The 12,500-nt window shown below is 43.2% G+C and overlaps 1 protein-coding gene across 1 annotated transcript in view; it reads left to right on the forward strand.

Moving 5' to 3' along the window:
• Positions 1–12,500, forward strand: part of LOC139405722 (ephrin-A3-like) — a 171,267-nt gene that overhangs the window by 1,310 nt on the left and 157,457 nt on the right. The gene's annotated exons all lie outside the window — the stretch shown is intronic.

Raw genomic sequence — 12,500 nt, forward strand, 5'->3', positions numbered from 1 at the left:
GACTGTTCCCCTCCATCACTCCCTGTCCTGATCCTTGCAGATCGGACCCTTTAGATTCTCTCAGTTTTCCAGGAGGTATTTTCCATGTCACAGCTCCTCTCTCTATCCCGCTACACACCTCACTGATCACCTCAATGTTTGTATTACCCTTTTTCACAGACACACGTCACACCATCACTCTATCTTCCTGCTCTCTCTTTCTCCCTTCTCTCTTGTCTCCATATTCATGCAAGTTCTTCACTCCTTCCATCCTTTACAAATGATCTACATTTTTCCCTCCTCCACCCCTCTCTTCCTCCACACCTCTCTTCCTCCACTCCTTTCTTCCTCCACCCCTCTCTTCCTCCACACCTCTCTTCCTCCACTCCTCTCTTCCTCCACCCCTCTCTTCCTCCACTCCTCTCTTCCTCCACTCCTCTCTTCCTCCACTCCTCACTTCCTCCACTCCTCTCTTCCTCCACACCTCTCTTCCTCCACTCCTCTCTTCCTCCACTCCTCACTTCCTCCACTCCTCTCTTCCTCCACACCTCTCTTCCTCCACCCCTCTCTTCCTCCACTCCTTTCTTCCTCCACACCTCTCTTCCTCCACTCCTCTCTTCCTCCACTCCTCACTTCCTCCACTCCTCTCTTCCTCCACACCTCTCTTCCTCCACCCCTCTCTTCCTCCACTCCTTTCTTCCTCCACCCCTCTCTTCCTCCACTCCTTTCTTCCTCCACCCTCTCTTCCTCCACTCCTCTCTTCCTCCACCCCTCTCTTCCTCCACTCCTCTCTTCCTCCACTGCTCTCTTCCTCCACTCCTCTCTTCCTCCACCCCTCTCTTCCTCCACTCCTCTCTTCCTCCACTGCTCTCTTCCTCCACTCCTCTCTCCCTCCACCCATTTCTTCCTCCACACCTCTCTTCCTCCACTCCTTTCTTCCTCCACCCCTCTCTTCCTCCACACCTCTCTTCCTCCACTCCTTTCTTCCTCCACCCCTCTCTTCCTCCACTCCTCTCTTCCTCCACTCCTCACTTCCTCCACTCCTCTCTTCCTCCACACCTCTCTTCCTCCACTCCTCTCTTCCTCCACTCCTCACTTCCTCCACTCCTCTCTTCCTCCGCACCTCTCTTCTTCCACCCCTCTCTTCCTCCACTCCTTTCTTCCTCCACCCCTCTCTTCCTCCACACCTCTCTTCCTCCACTCCTCTCTTCCTCCACCCCTCTCTTCCTACACACCTCTCTTCCTCCACTCCTCACTTCCTCCACCCCTCTCTTCCTCCACTCCTCTGTTCCTCCACCCCTCTCTTTCTCCACTCCTCTCTTCCTCCACTCCTCACTTCCTCCACGCCTCACTTCCTCCACCCCTCTCTTCCTCCACTCCTCACTTCCTCCACCCCTCTCTTCCTCCACTCCTCTGTTCCTCCACCCCTCTCTTTCTCCACTCCTCTCTTCCTCCACTCCTCACTTCCTCCACGCCTCACTTCCTCCACCCCTCTCTTCCTCCACTGCTCTCTTCCTCCACTCCTCTCTTCCTCCACCCCTCTCTTCCTCCACTCCTCTCTTCCTCCACTGCTCTCTTCCTCCACTCCTCTCTTCCTCCACTCCTCTCTTCCTCCACCCCTCTCTTCCTCCACCCCTCTCTTCCTCCACCCCTCTCTTCCTCCACCCCTCTCTTCCTCCACTCCTCTCTTCCTCCACCCCTCTCTTCCTCCACTCCTCTCTGTCTCTGTTCCTCTGGTTGGTCTGTGAGGACCTCTCTGTCTCTGTTCCTCTGGTTGGTCTGTGAGGACCTCTCTGTCTCTGTTCCTCTGGTTGGTCTGTGAGGACCTCTCTGTCTCTGTTCCTCTGGTTGGTCTGTGAGGACCTCTCTGTCTCTGTTCATCTGGTTGGTCTGTGAGGACCTCTCTGTCTCTGTTCCTCTGGTTGGTCTGTGAGGACCTCTCTGTCTTCTCTTCTATCTGGTTCAATTAGGAACACTTCTTCACCCTGACCTCATTGTGTTCATGCTGTGTCACTATTCAATCTCTCTCACCCTCACTCGCTCGCTCTCTCTCGCTCTCTCTCTATATATATCTCTCTCCCCTTCACTCTCTCTCTCTCTCTCTCTCTCTCTCGCTCTCTCTTTCTCTCTCTCTCTATCTATCTCTCACCCCACTCTCTCTCTATATATATCTTTCTCCCCTTCACTCTCTCTCTCTCTCTGCCTCCCTCTTCCTCCCTCTCTCTCTCTCTCTCTCTCTCTCTCTCTCTCTTTCTTTCTCTCTCTATCTATCTCTCACCCCTTCACTCACTCTCTCTGCCTCCCTCTCCCTCTCCATCTCTCTCTCTCTCTCTCTCTCTCTCTCTCTCTCTCTCTCTCTCTCTCTCTCTTTCTTTCTCTCTCTCACACTTTTTCCCTTAGGCCTTTTTCCTGCTCTAGTCCTCAGTTTTTATTTTCTCTCTCTTTGACATCTGTCTGTTTTGGTCCTCTGTTATCACCTCTCCTCTTCCCCCTCTCATCTTCCCCCTCTCCTAACCCTGTCTTAACACATACACCGTATCCACCATTCCAAACCCTAACGACGCTAAAACAACGTCAACCCCAGCCCTATAGAACAGTAACTACTAACTCGTTAGACTAGCACTCTGGCACACAATGTCATGGCTCTTATTGATACCCATCTTATTAAGGCCATATACCATGGAAGGCTGTTAACACCACTCTGAGATGTCACAGCCAACGATGAAATACTCTCGGTCTGTACCTTTTTACTTTACAATACACAGTAAAAAAATATATGAGGCAAGTGGTGAATTCAGACTGTTGAAAATCTTTCTACGACGGTGAGTTCATAAAGTTAGAAGATATTGTCTTTATAATCAAACATTTGACATAACTCATAACATCCATAAAACGTTTTTATCAACAACATAAATTCTCTGAATGCGTTGCAATTTGAGCTGGCAGTTCTCTGAGGCGCTGGTTGAATATAAAGATGTCTGAGTATGATGCCTGGTTGGTTATTGAGTCGGTAAGGTGTTTTTATGTGTGCCTCGGCATGTCCTCGAGTCACCCCCACACTAAGTTTACCTACCATTTGTTTAAATAGTACTCCAGTATAACATTTACAAACAGGCAGGGCAGACAGACAGGTAGGCAGGCAGACAGGCAGGTAGGCAGGCAGACAGACAGGTAGGCAGGCAGACAGACAGGTAGGCAGGCAGACAGACAGGTAGGCAGGCAGACAGACAGACAGGCAGACAGACAGACAGACAGACAGACAGGAGGACAGACAGACAGACAGACAGACAGGAGGACAGACAGACAGACAGACAGACAGGAGGACAGACAGACAGGCAGACAGACAGGTAGGCAGGCAGACAGACAGACAGACAGACAGGAGGACAGACAGACAGGAGGACAGACAGGTAGGTAGACAGACAGACAGACAGACAGACAGACAGACAGACAGACAGACAGACAGACAGACATATGGGCAGGCAGGCAGGCAGGTAGGTAGGTAGGTAGGTAGGTAGGTAGGTAGGTAGACAGACAGACAGACAGACAGACAGACAGACAGACAGACAGACAGCCAGACAGACAGGTAGGCAGACAGGTAGGTAGGTAGGCAGGCAGGCAGACAGACAGACAGACAGACAGACAGACAGACAGGTAAACTGTCAGACAGAGACAGACTATTTGATTTCTGTAAAGCCGAGGGTGTATCTGAGCTGTCTGGTAATGTTTGAACTCTAACCTGACTGCTGTTCTGGGATGAAGCAGAGCGCTGTGGACTCCCAGCTCATCCCTGTTTCACCTACCTACGCACACACACTCACACACACACATATACAGCCTCTGTGGACAGTCAGCCATGGCAGTGGGTGTCTCTTTTGTTGAGGAGTGTGGTTAATTAAAGAACACTGTATCTCAGTGGACCTCCCTCTAGTTCTCTCTCTCTCTCTCTCTCTCTCTCTCTCTCTCTCTCTCTCTCTCTCTCTCTCTCTCTATCTCTCTCTCTGTCATACACACACACAGACACACAGACACACATACACACACACACTGCGTTACCTCTGCCTCTTGGCCTAGTTAGGGCAGAATCAAACTGAGAGAGAGTGGGAGAGAGAGAGAGAGAGAGAGAGAGAGAGAGAGAGAGAGAGAGAGAGAGATGCCCCTGGCATAAACCTGTAATAGGGCTGTCTTCTAACTGTAAGAAGGGTTGTGATACAACAAGCTCTCACACTCTCATTGCAGAATACTACGTTTGACCATAGCATCGTATTTAGAAGGTTACGTTAACTCCAAATGGTTAAGGGTTAAGGTTTGGAATAGGGTTAAAAAATAGTCATAATTAAACTAGTGCCTAGCTCTGGGATTGAACATGCGACCCTCTGAGCCAGAGATCGCCAAAGCAAAACCCAAGCCTACTTGATGGTAATAGCGCTCAACCTGGTTCCTAGTGGCAGTTTTGAAGTCATCTCTGGGCACCTGGACGGATGTGGAATTTTCCCTTTCTGACCTCTGCTGCTTTAAATGCAGGAACAAATGGACTGTAACTTGGACCTACACAGCCATCTCCAGAACATACTTATTTTAGAACTGTGAGTTGAGCATCATCGATAACGCTGGTACATGGTCGAAGGCCCTGCTTGACGACAGTTGACTGAAACAAAAACAAAGCCACCGGTCCATTAAATCACTTACTATCCCCCACCCCCTGGACATTAACTACCACTGGGCCGGCTGGGTGAGTGTGTGCGCGCTTGCGTGTGTGTGTGTGTGCGCGTGCATGCGTGTGAAATAAATAGATGTTCAGTTCCAACATGTTGCTGAATAAATGTATAATAGTGTGTCTGTCCGGAGTGTATGAGGTAGTGTGTGTGTCTGGAGTGTATGAGGTAGTGTGTCTGTCTGGAGTGTATGAGGTAGTGTGTCTGTCCGGAGTGTATGAGGTAGTGTGTCTGTCCGGAGTGTATGAGGTAGTGTGTCTGTCTGGAGTGTATGAGGTAGTGTGTCTGTCTGGAGTGTATGAGGTAGTGTGTCTGTCTGGAGTGTATGAGGTAGTGTGTCTGTCTGGAGTGTATGAGGTAGTGTGTCTGTCCGGAGTGTATGAGGTAGTGTGTCTGTCTGGAGTGTATGAGGTAGTGTGTCTGTCCGGAGTGTATGAGGTAGTGTGTCTGTCTGGAGTGTATGAGGTAGTGTGTCTGTCTGGAGTGTATGAGGTAGTGTGTGTGTCTGGAGTGTATGAGGTAGTGTGTCTGTCTGGAGTGTATGAGGTAGTGTGTCTGTCTGGAGTGTATGAGGTAGTGTGTGTGTGTGTGTGTGTGTGTGTGTGTGGTTGGGTAGGGAGGAGGAGGATCAATGTAGAGTCTTTGATATTCACTCAGGCTATATGCAAATGTTTCCCATGCCAATAAAGCCCTTTGAATTGAAAGCAAGAGAGCAAGAGAGCACAGAGAGCGAAAGAGAGTGAGTGAGAGACAGAAGAATGTTGCAATGGTAAATCAAGTTCATTTTAACACTATCTCAGAGTACATATGGTCCCACTCCACAGAGTGTAAAAAGTACACTGATAAGTGTTTCATTTGGAGTTTTAATGTAACACTTTAATTAAAAAAATGAACACCACATTATACTTGCCAGTGCTACATAAGGGATAATCAACTAGGGGCTATGCGTTCTCTGAAAAATAATGAACGGTGTGAAAGATGTTTTGAAAGCTGTCACGTTCATCGTAATGATGAGACCAAGGCGCAGCGTGATGAGAATACATGCTTCTTTTAATAAACGAAGAACACTTAAACTATACAAAACAACAAAACCAACATGAAGCTGTAAACACGAGTGCTGACATGCAACTAAACAGACAATAACCCACAGATAAACCAAGGAATATGGCTACCTAAATATGGTTCCCAATCAGAGACAACGATAAACAGCTGCCGCTGATTGAGAACCAATCTAGGCAACCATAGACATATAAACCCCTAGAACAGACAAAACCCCTAGACATACAAAAACCCATAGACAATACAAAAAACCAAACACACCACCATGTCACACCCTCACCAAACCAAATAATAAAGAAGACAAAGATAACTAAGGTCAGGGCGTGACAAAAGTGCATTATTTTCCAGAGGACGCATAGAGCCCGGAGTTGATTATCTTTTTTATACCATGGCTATAATTTAACACATTTGCCACTAGAAATGTGTTCAACATCCACTGAAGTAGCTAGCAAGTTTAATAGATAGCCGCAGTAGCTGCCGTGGTAACCAAACAAACAGACGTGCTAGTTTAGCTAAACAAACCTAGCTTATCAAAATCTAATTCAACAATACCAATACTGTTTTCAATTCAACTTTTGCTTTCAAAAGCAGCTCAAAGAAAACATGTAAAAAATAAACTATTGAATTCTACCGTGCAAATATATCATGCTTTTTATAGGGAAATAATAAACAATGCACACTCTAGAATGCCCTTCAAGCGGCTAAGGGCTGTTCTTACACACTAAACATTTCGGTGTGCCTGGACACAGCCCTTAGCCATGGTATATTGGCCGTATACCACAAACCCTGAGGTGACTTATTGCTGTGGTGATAGGAAATTCCTGGTTTACAGGCCACATCAGGCCTGCAAGTCACATTATGCTGGCTTGCAAAGTGATGTGTAGTTCTTATTGTAATCCAGCCAGAGTTAAGATATCCAACAGCTGGAATTTTTATTCCAATTTGCTGTGCAGGTTCAGAGTGTGTGTGTGTGTGCGCACGTGTGTGTGTGGTTAGAGGATTTAGTCGACTGATCGTCCAGCCCCCTGACAGCAACACCAACCTATCAGTCTGCCAGGCCTACTTAGAACAACACCATTACCATTTGTGAATCTGCTCACAGAAGGGAATATTCCTCCCTCTCTATCACAATGAGATGTGTGTGTACTAGTCGTTAATCATAGCGCTCTGCACTGCCACCGTCAGTTGAAGCTGCCATCTCAGTGCCGATAGCCACACACACATGCACACACACTAATGAACATACACACACATCGCCTCCTACGAAGGCCCAGTAATCCTTATTGAGCCATGCAGGCACAGGAATCAGGTGTTTTGTTAATACGCTTGTGTGTGTCCTGAGTGATGAGCAGTATGGTGTGTGTGTCTGTGTGTGTGTCTGTGTGTGTATGTGTGTGTGTGTGTGTGTGTGTGTGTGTGTGTGTGTGTGTGTGTGTGTGTGTGTGTGTGTGTGTGTGTGTGTAGGGACTTCATTAATTAGTGATAATAGGGTAAATGGATGGATGAGTTACTTCTGCATAATGAGAACTAGTCATCACAGAAAACAGACGTGTGTGTGTCTGTGTGTGTTAGAGGACTTGGTTTTGTTGTCTTATCAGAGGGTATTGTTTGGTAGGGAGAGTTACCTCTCTCTCTCTCTCTCTCTCTCCCTCTCTCTCTCTCTCTCCCTCTCTCTCTCTCTCTCTCTCTCTCCCTCTCTCTCTCTCCCTCCCTCTCTCTCTGCCTCTCTCTCTCCCTCTCTCTCTCCCTCTCCCTCTCTCTCTCTCCCTCTCTCTCTCTCTCTCTCTCTCTCTCTCTCTCTCCCCCTCTCTCTCTCTCTCTCTCTCTCTCTCGCTCTCTCTCTCTTTCTCTCTCTATCTCTCTCTCTCTCTCTCCCTCTCTCTCTGCCTCTCTCTCTCTTCCTCTCTCTCTCTCTCTCTGCCTCTCTCTCTCTCTCTCTCGCTCTCTCCTCTCTTTGGAAGGCCACACTCTCTCAAGTAAAAAGTTATTCTTCCAGAATAATGTTTTCTTTTCCTTTCTTTTTCCTCTCCTCCTTATCCCTCGGTCCTCCACGCAGTTCCTCTATGGTCAGATAGTGGAGTGTGACAGTGTTAACAGAACCTATCCCCCTTGTGTTGAACCTATTCCCCCGGTGGGCCTCCTGAATATATGTATGTGTCTGTGTGTTTCAACAGCACACACAAAGACACTCCTTCATCTGAAGTGTGTGTACATCATCCTGCCCTACTCCTGGGCGCCACACTCTCTGATTGGTCCTTTCATTTCCTCAAACACGTTCTCTCTGATGTGATTGGCTAATCAGAGGCGTTACCATGGAAATGGCCTGTTAGGGCATGGTGCAGCAATGCGAAATCCGATTCTGACTGGCTTTGGTCTTGAATCAGACGGCAACTCTCATCTCTGTTAGTTTGCACTGAAATCATGGTTTCATCCCAATTGGCTTGGTTGTAAAAGACCTTTTGAAGAATAACAAGTTGTGTGGGTTGTAATTCAGAGGAGTATGTGTGTTGCAGTCTTCAAAACCACTGTGAAAGACTGAGGGAAACAGTCAGTAGTCAACACACACATGTACGACCAGGGTTTCTCTCAGCATGTGTCTCCACTCCAACAGGGGAATAATCACATGCTAATAACTGGGTAGTGATGTTTACAAACACTTTCTAATCGCTGTGTGTGTGTTGTGTGTGTGTGTGTGTGTGTGTGTGTGTGTGTGTGTGTGTGTGTGTGTGTGTGTGTGTGTGTGTGTGTGTGTGTGTGTGTGTATTGATCTTCGGCCCTTAATTCTCTCCTCCTCTCTCTCTCTCTCTGACAGGGAGGGAGTAATAATGTTAACTGTCAGCAGTTTCACCAACACACAGACACACTCACACACATCCATATGCGCATATGGTGTGTGTGTGCGTGTGTGTGTGATGTAGTTAAGTATTGTAGCATAGCAGCAGTTTGAGTCCATATGCTGAGCTGAATCACAACAAAGTGGATTGGTCTACTGTTAATAATCACTATTGACAACATATTATGATTCACCAACTTGGATACAATGATTAAACATAGGAGACTGCTGATGTGTGTGTGTGTGTGTGTGTGTGTGTGTGTGTGTGTGTGTGTGTGTGTGTGTGTGTGTGTATGTGAGCATGCTAAGCATGCTAAATAGTCTGTATATAGCCTGTATATAGCCTGTATGTAAGCTGTATATAACCTGTATGTAGCCTGTATGCAGTCTGTATGTAGTTTGTATGTAGCCTGTATGTAAACTGTATATAACTTTTATGTAGTCAGTATATAGTCTGTATATAGCCTGTATGTAGCCTGTATGTAAGCTGTATATAACCTGTATGTAGCCTGTATGCAGCCTGTATGTAGTTTGTATGTAGCCTGTATGTAAACTGTATATAACCTTTATGTAGTCTGTATATAGTCTGTATATAACCTGTATGTACCCTGTATGTAGCCTGTATGTAAACTGTATATAACCTGTATATAGCCTGTATGTAATCTGTATGTAACCTGTATATAGCCTGTATATAGCCTGTATGTAAACTGTATATAACCTTTATGTAGTCTGTATATAGTCTGTATATAGCCTGTATGTAAACTGTGTGTAGCCTGTATATACCCTGTATGTAAACTGTATATAACCTTTATGTAGTCTGTATATAGTCTGTATATAGCCTGTATGTAAACTGTATGTAGCCTGTATATAGCCTGTATATAGCTTGTATGTAAACTGTATGTAGCCTGTATATAGCCTGTATATAGCCTGTATATAGCCTGTATGTAAACTGTATGTAGCCTGTATATAGCCTGTATATAGCCTGTATGTAAACTGTATATAACCTTTATGCAGTCTGTATATAGTCTGTATATAGCATGTATATAGCCTGTATATAGCTTGTATGTAATCTGTATGTAGCCTATATATAACCTGTATGTAACCTATATGTAATCTGTATGTAATCTGTATATAGCCTGTATATAATCTTTATGTAGCCTGTATAACCTCTATATAGCCTGTATGTAGCCTATATGTAATCTGTATATAGCCTGTATGTAGCCTGTATATAGCCTGTATGTAATCTGTATGTAGTCTATATGTAGCCTGTAAATAGCCTGTATATAGCCTGTATGTAATCTGTATTTAGCCTGTATATCACCTGTATGTAATCTGTATGTAGCCTATATGTAGCCTGTATATAGCCTGTATATATCTGTATGTAGCCTATATATAGCCTGTATATAATATTTATGTAGTTTATATATAACCTGTATATAGCCTGTATATAGCCTGTATGTAATCTGTATGTAGCCTGTATATAGCCTGTATATAGCCTGTATGTAAACTGTATATAACCTTTATGTAGTCTGTATATAGCCTGTATGTAAACTGTATATAACCTTTATGTAGCCTGTATATAGCTTGTATGTAATCTGTATGTAGCCTGTATATAGCCTGTATATAGCCTGTATGTAAACTGTATATAACCTTTATGTAGTCTGTATATAGTCTGTATATAGCCTGTATGTAAACTGTATGTAGCCTGTATATAGCCTGTATATAGCCTGTATGTAAACTGTATATAACCTTTATGCAGTCTGTATATAGTCTGTATATAGCATGTATATAGTCTGTATATAGCCTGTATGTAATCTGTATGCAGCCTATATATAACCTGTATGTAACCTATATGTAATCTGTATGTAATCTGTATATAGCCTGTATATAATCTTTATGTAGCCTGTATAAACTCTATATAGCCTGTATGTAGCCTATATGTAATCTGTATATAGCCTGTATGTAGCCTGTATATAGCCTGTATGTAATCTATATGTAGTCTATATGTAGCCTGTATATAGCCTGTATATAATCTGTATGTAGCCTGTAAATAGCCTGTATATAGCCTGTATGTAATCTGTATGTAGCCTGTATATCACCTGTATGTAATCTGTATGTAGCCTATATGTAGCCTGTATATAACCTGTATATATCTGTATGTAGCCTATATATAGCCTGTATATAATCTTTATGTAGTTTATATATAACCTGTATATAGCCTGTATATAGCCTATATGTAATCTGTATATAGCCTGTATGTAGCCTGTATATAGCCTGTATGTAATCTGTATGTAGTCTATATGTAGCCTGTATATAGCCTGTATATAATCTGTATGTAGCCTGTAAATAGCCTGTATATAGCCTGTATGTAATCTGTATGTAGCCTGTATATCACCTGCATGTAATCTGTATGTAGCCTATATGTAGCCTGTATATAGCCTGTATATATCTGTTTGTAGCCTATATAGCCTGTATATAATCTTTATGTAGCTTATATATAACCTGTATATTGCCTGTACATAGCTTATATGTAATCTGTATATAGCCTTTATATAGCCTGTTTATAGCCTGTTTGTAATCTTTATGTAGTTTATATATAACCTGTATATTGCCTGTATATAGCTTGTATGTAATCTGTATGTAGCCTGTATATAGCCTGTATATAGCCTGTATGTAAACTGTATATAACCTTTATGTAGTCTTTATTTATCCTGTATGTAAACTGTATATAACCTTTATGTAGTCTGTATATAGTCTGTATATAGCCTGTATGTAATCTGTATGTGGCCTGTATATAGCCTGTATATAGCCTGTATGTAAACTGCATGTAGCCTATATATAACCTGTATGTAACCTATATGTAATCTGTATGTAATCTGTATATAGCCTGTATATAATCTTTATGTAGCCTATATGTAGTTTATATACAAACTCTATATAGCCTGTATATAGCCTGTATGTAGCCTGTATGTAATCTGTATATAGCCTGTATGTAGCTTGTATGTAAACTGTATATAACCTTTATGTAGTCTGTATATAGTCTGTATATAGCATGTATATAGCCTGTATGTAATATGTATATAGCCTGTATATAATCTGCATGTAGCCTATATATAGCCTGTATATAATCTTTATGTAGCCTATATATACATATATATATATATATATGAGAGAGAGAGACACAGAGGGAGGGAACATATATATATATATATATATATATATATATATATATATATAGAGAGAGACACAGAGGGAGGGAACATATATATATAGAGAGAGACACAGAGGGAGGGAACATATATATTTATAGAGAGAGAGAGACACAGAGGGAGGGAACATATATATATATAGAGAGAGAGAGAGACACAGAGGGAGGGAACATATATATATATAGAGAGAGACACAGAGGGAGGGAACATATATATATATATATAGAGAGAGAGAGACACAGAGGGAGGGAACATATATATATATATAGAGAGCGGGACAGAGGGAGGGAACATATATATATAGAGAGAGAGACACACAGGGAGGGAACATATATATATATATATAGAGAGAGAGAGAGACACAGAGGGAGGGAACATATATATATATATAGAGAGAGAGAGAGACAGAGGGAGGGAACATATATATATATATATATATATATATATAGAGAGAGAGAGAGACACAGAGGGAGGGAACATATATATATTTCTATAAATATATATAGAGAGACACGTAGGGAGGGAACATATATATATATATATAGAGAGAGACACAGAGGGAGGGGACATATATATATATAGAGAGAGACACAGAGGGAGGGAACATATATATATAGAGAGAGAGACACAGAGGGAGGGAACATATATATATAGAGAGAGAGCGATACAGAGGGAGGGAACATATATATATATATATATATATATAGA

This window comes from Oncorhynchus clarkii, chromosome 3 (genome assembly GCF_045791955.1).
Source record: "Oncorhynchus clarkii lewisi isolate Uvic-CL-2024 chromosome 3, UVic_Ocla_1.0, whole genome shotgun sequence".
Classification (NCBI taxonomy): Eukaryota; Metazoa; Chordata; class Actinopteri; order Salmoniformes; family Salmonidae; genus Oncorhynchus; species Oncorhynchus clarkii.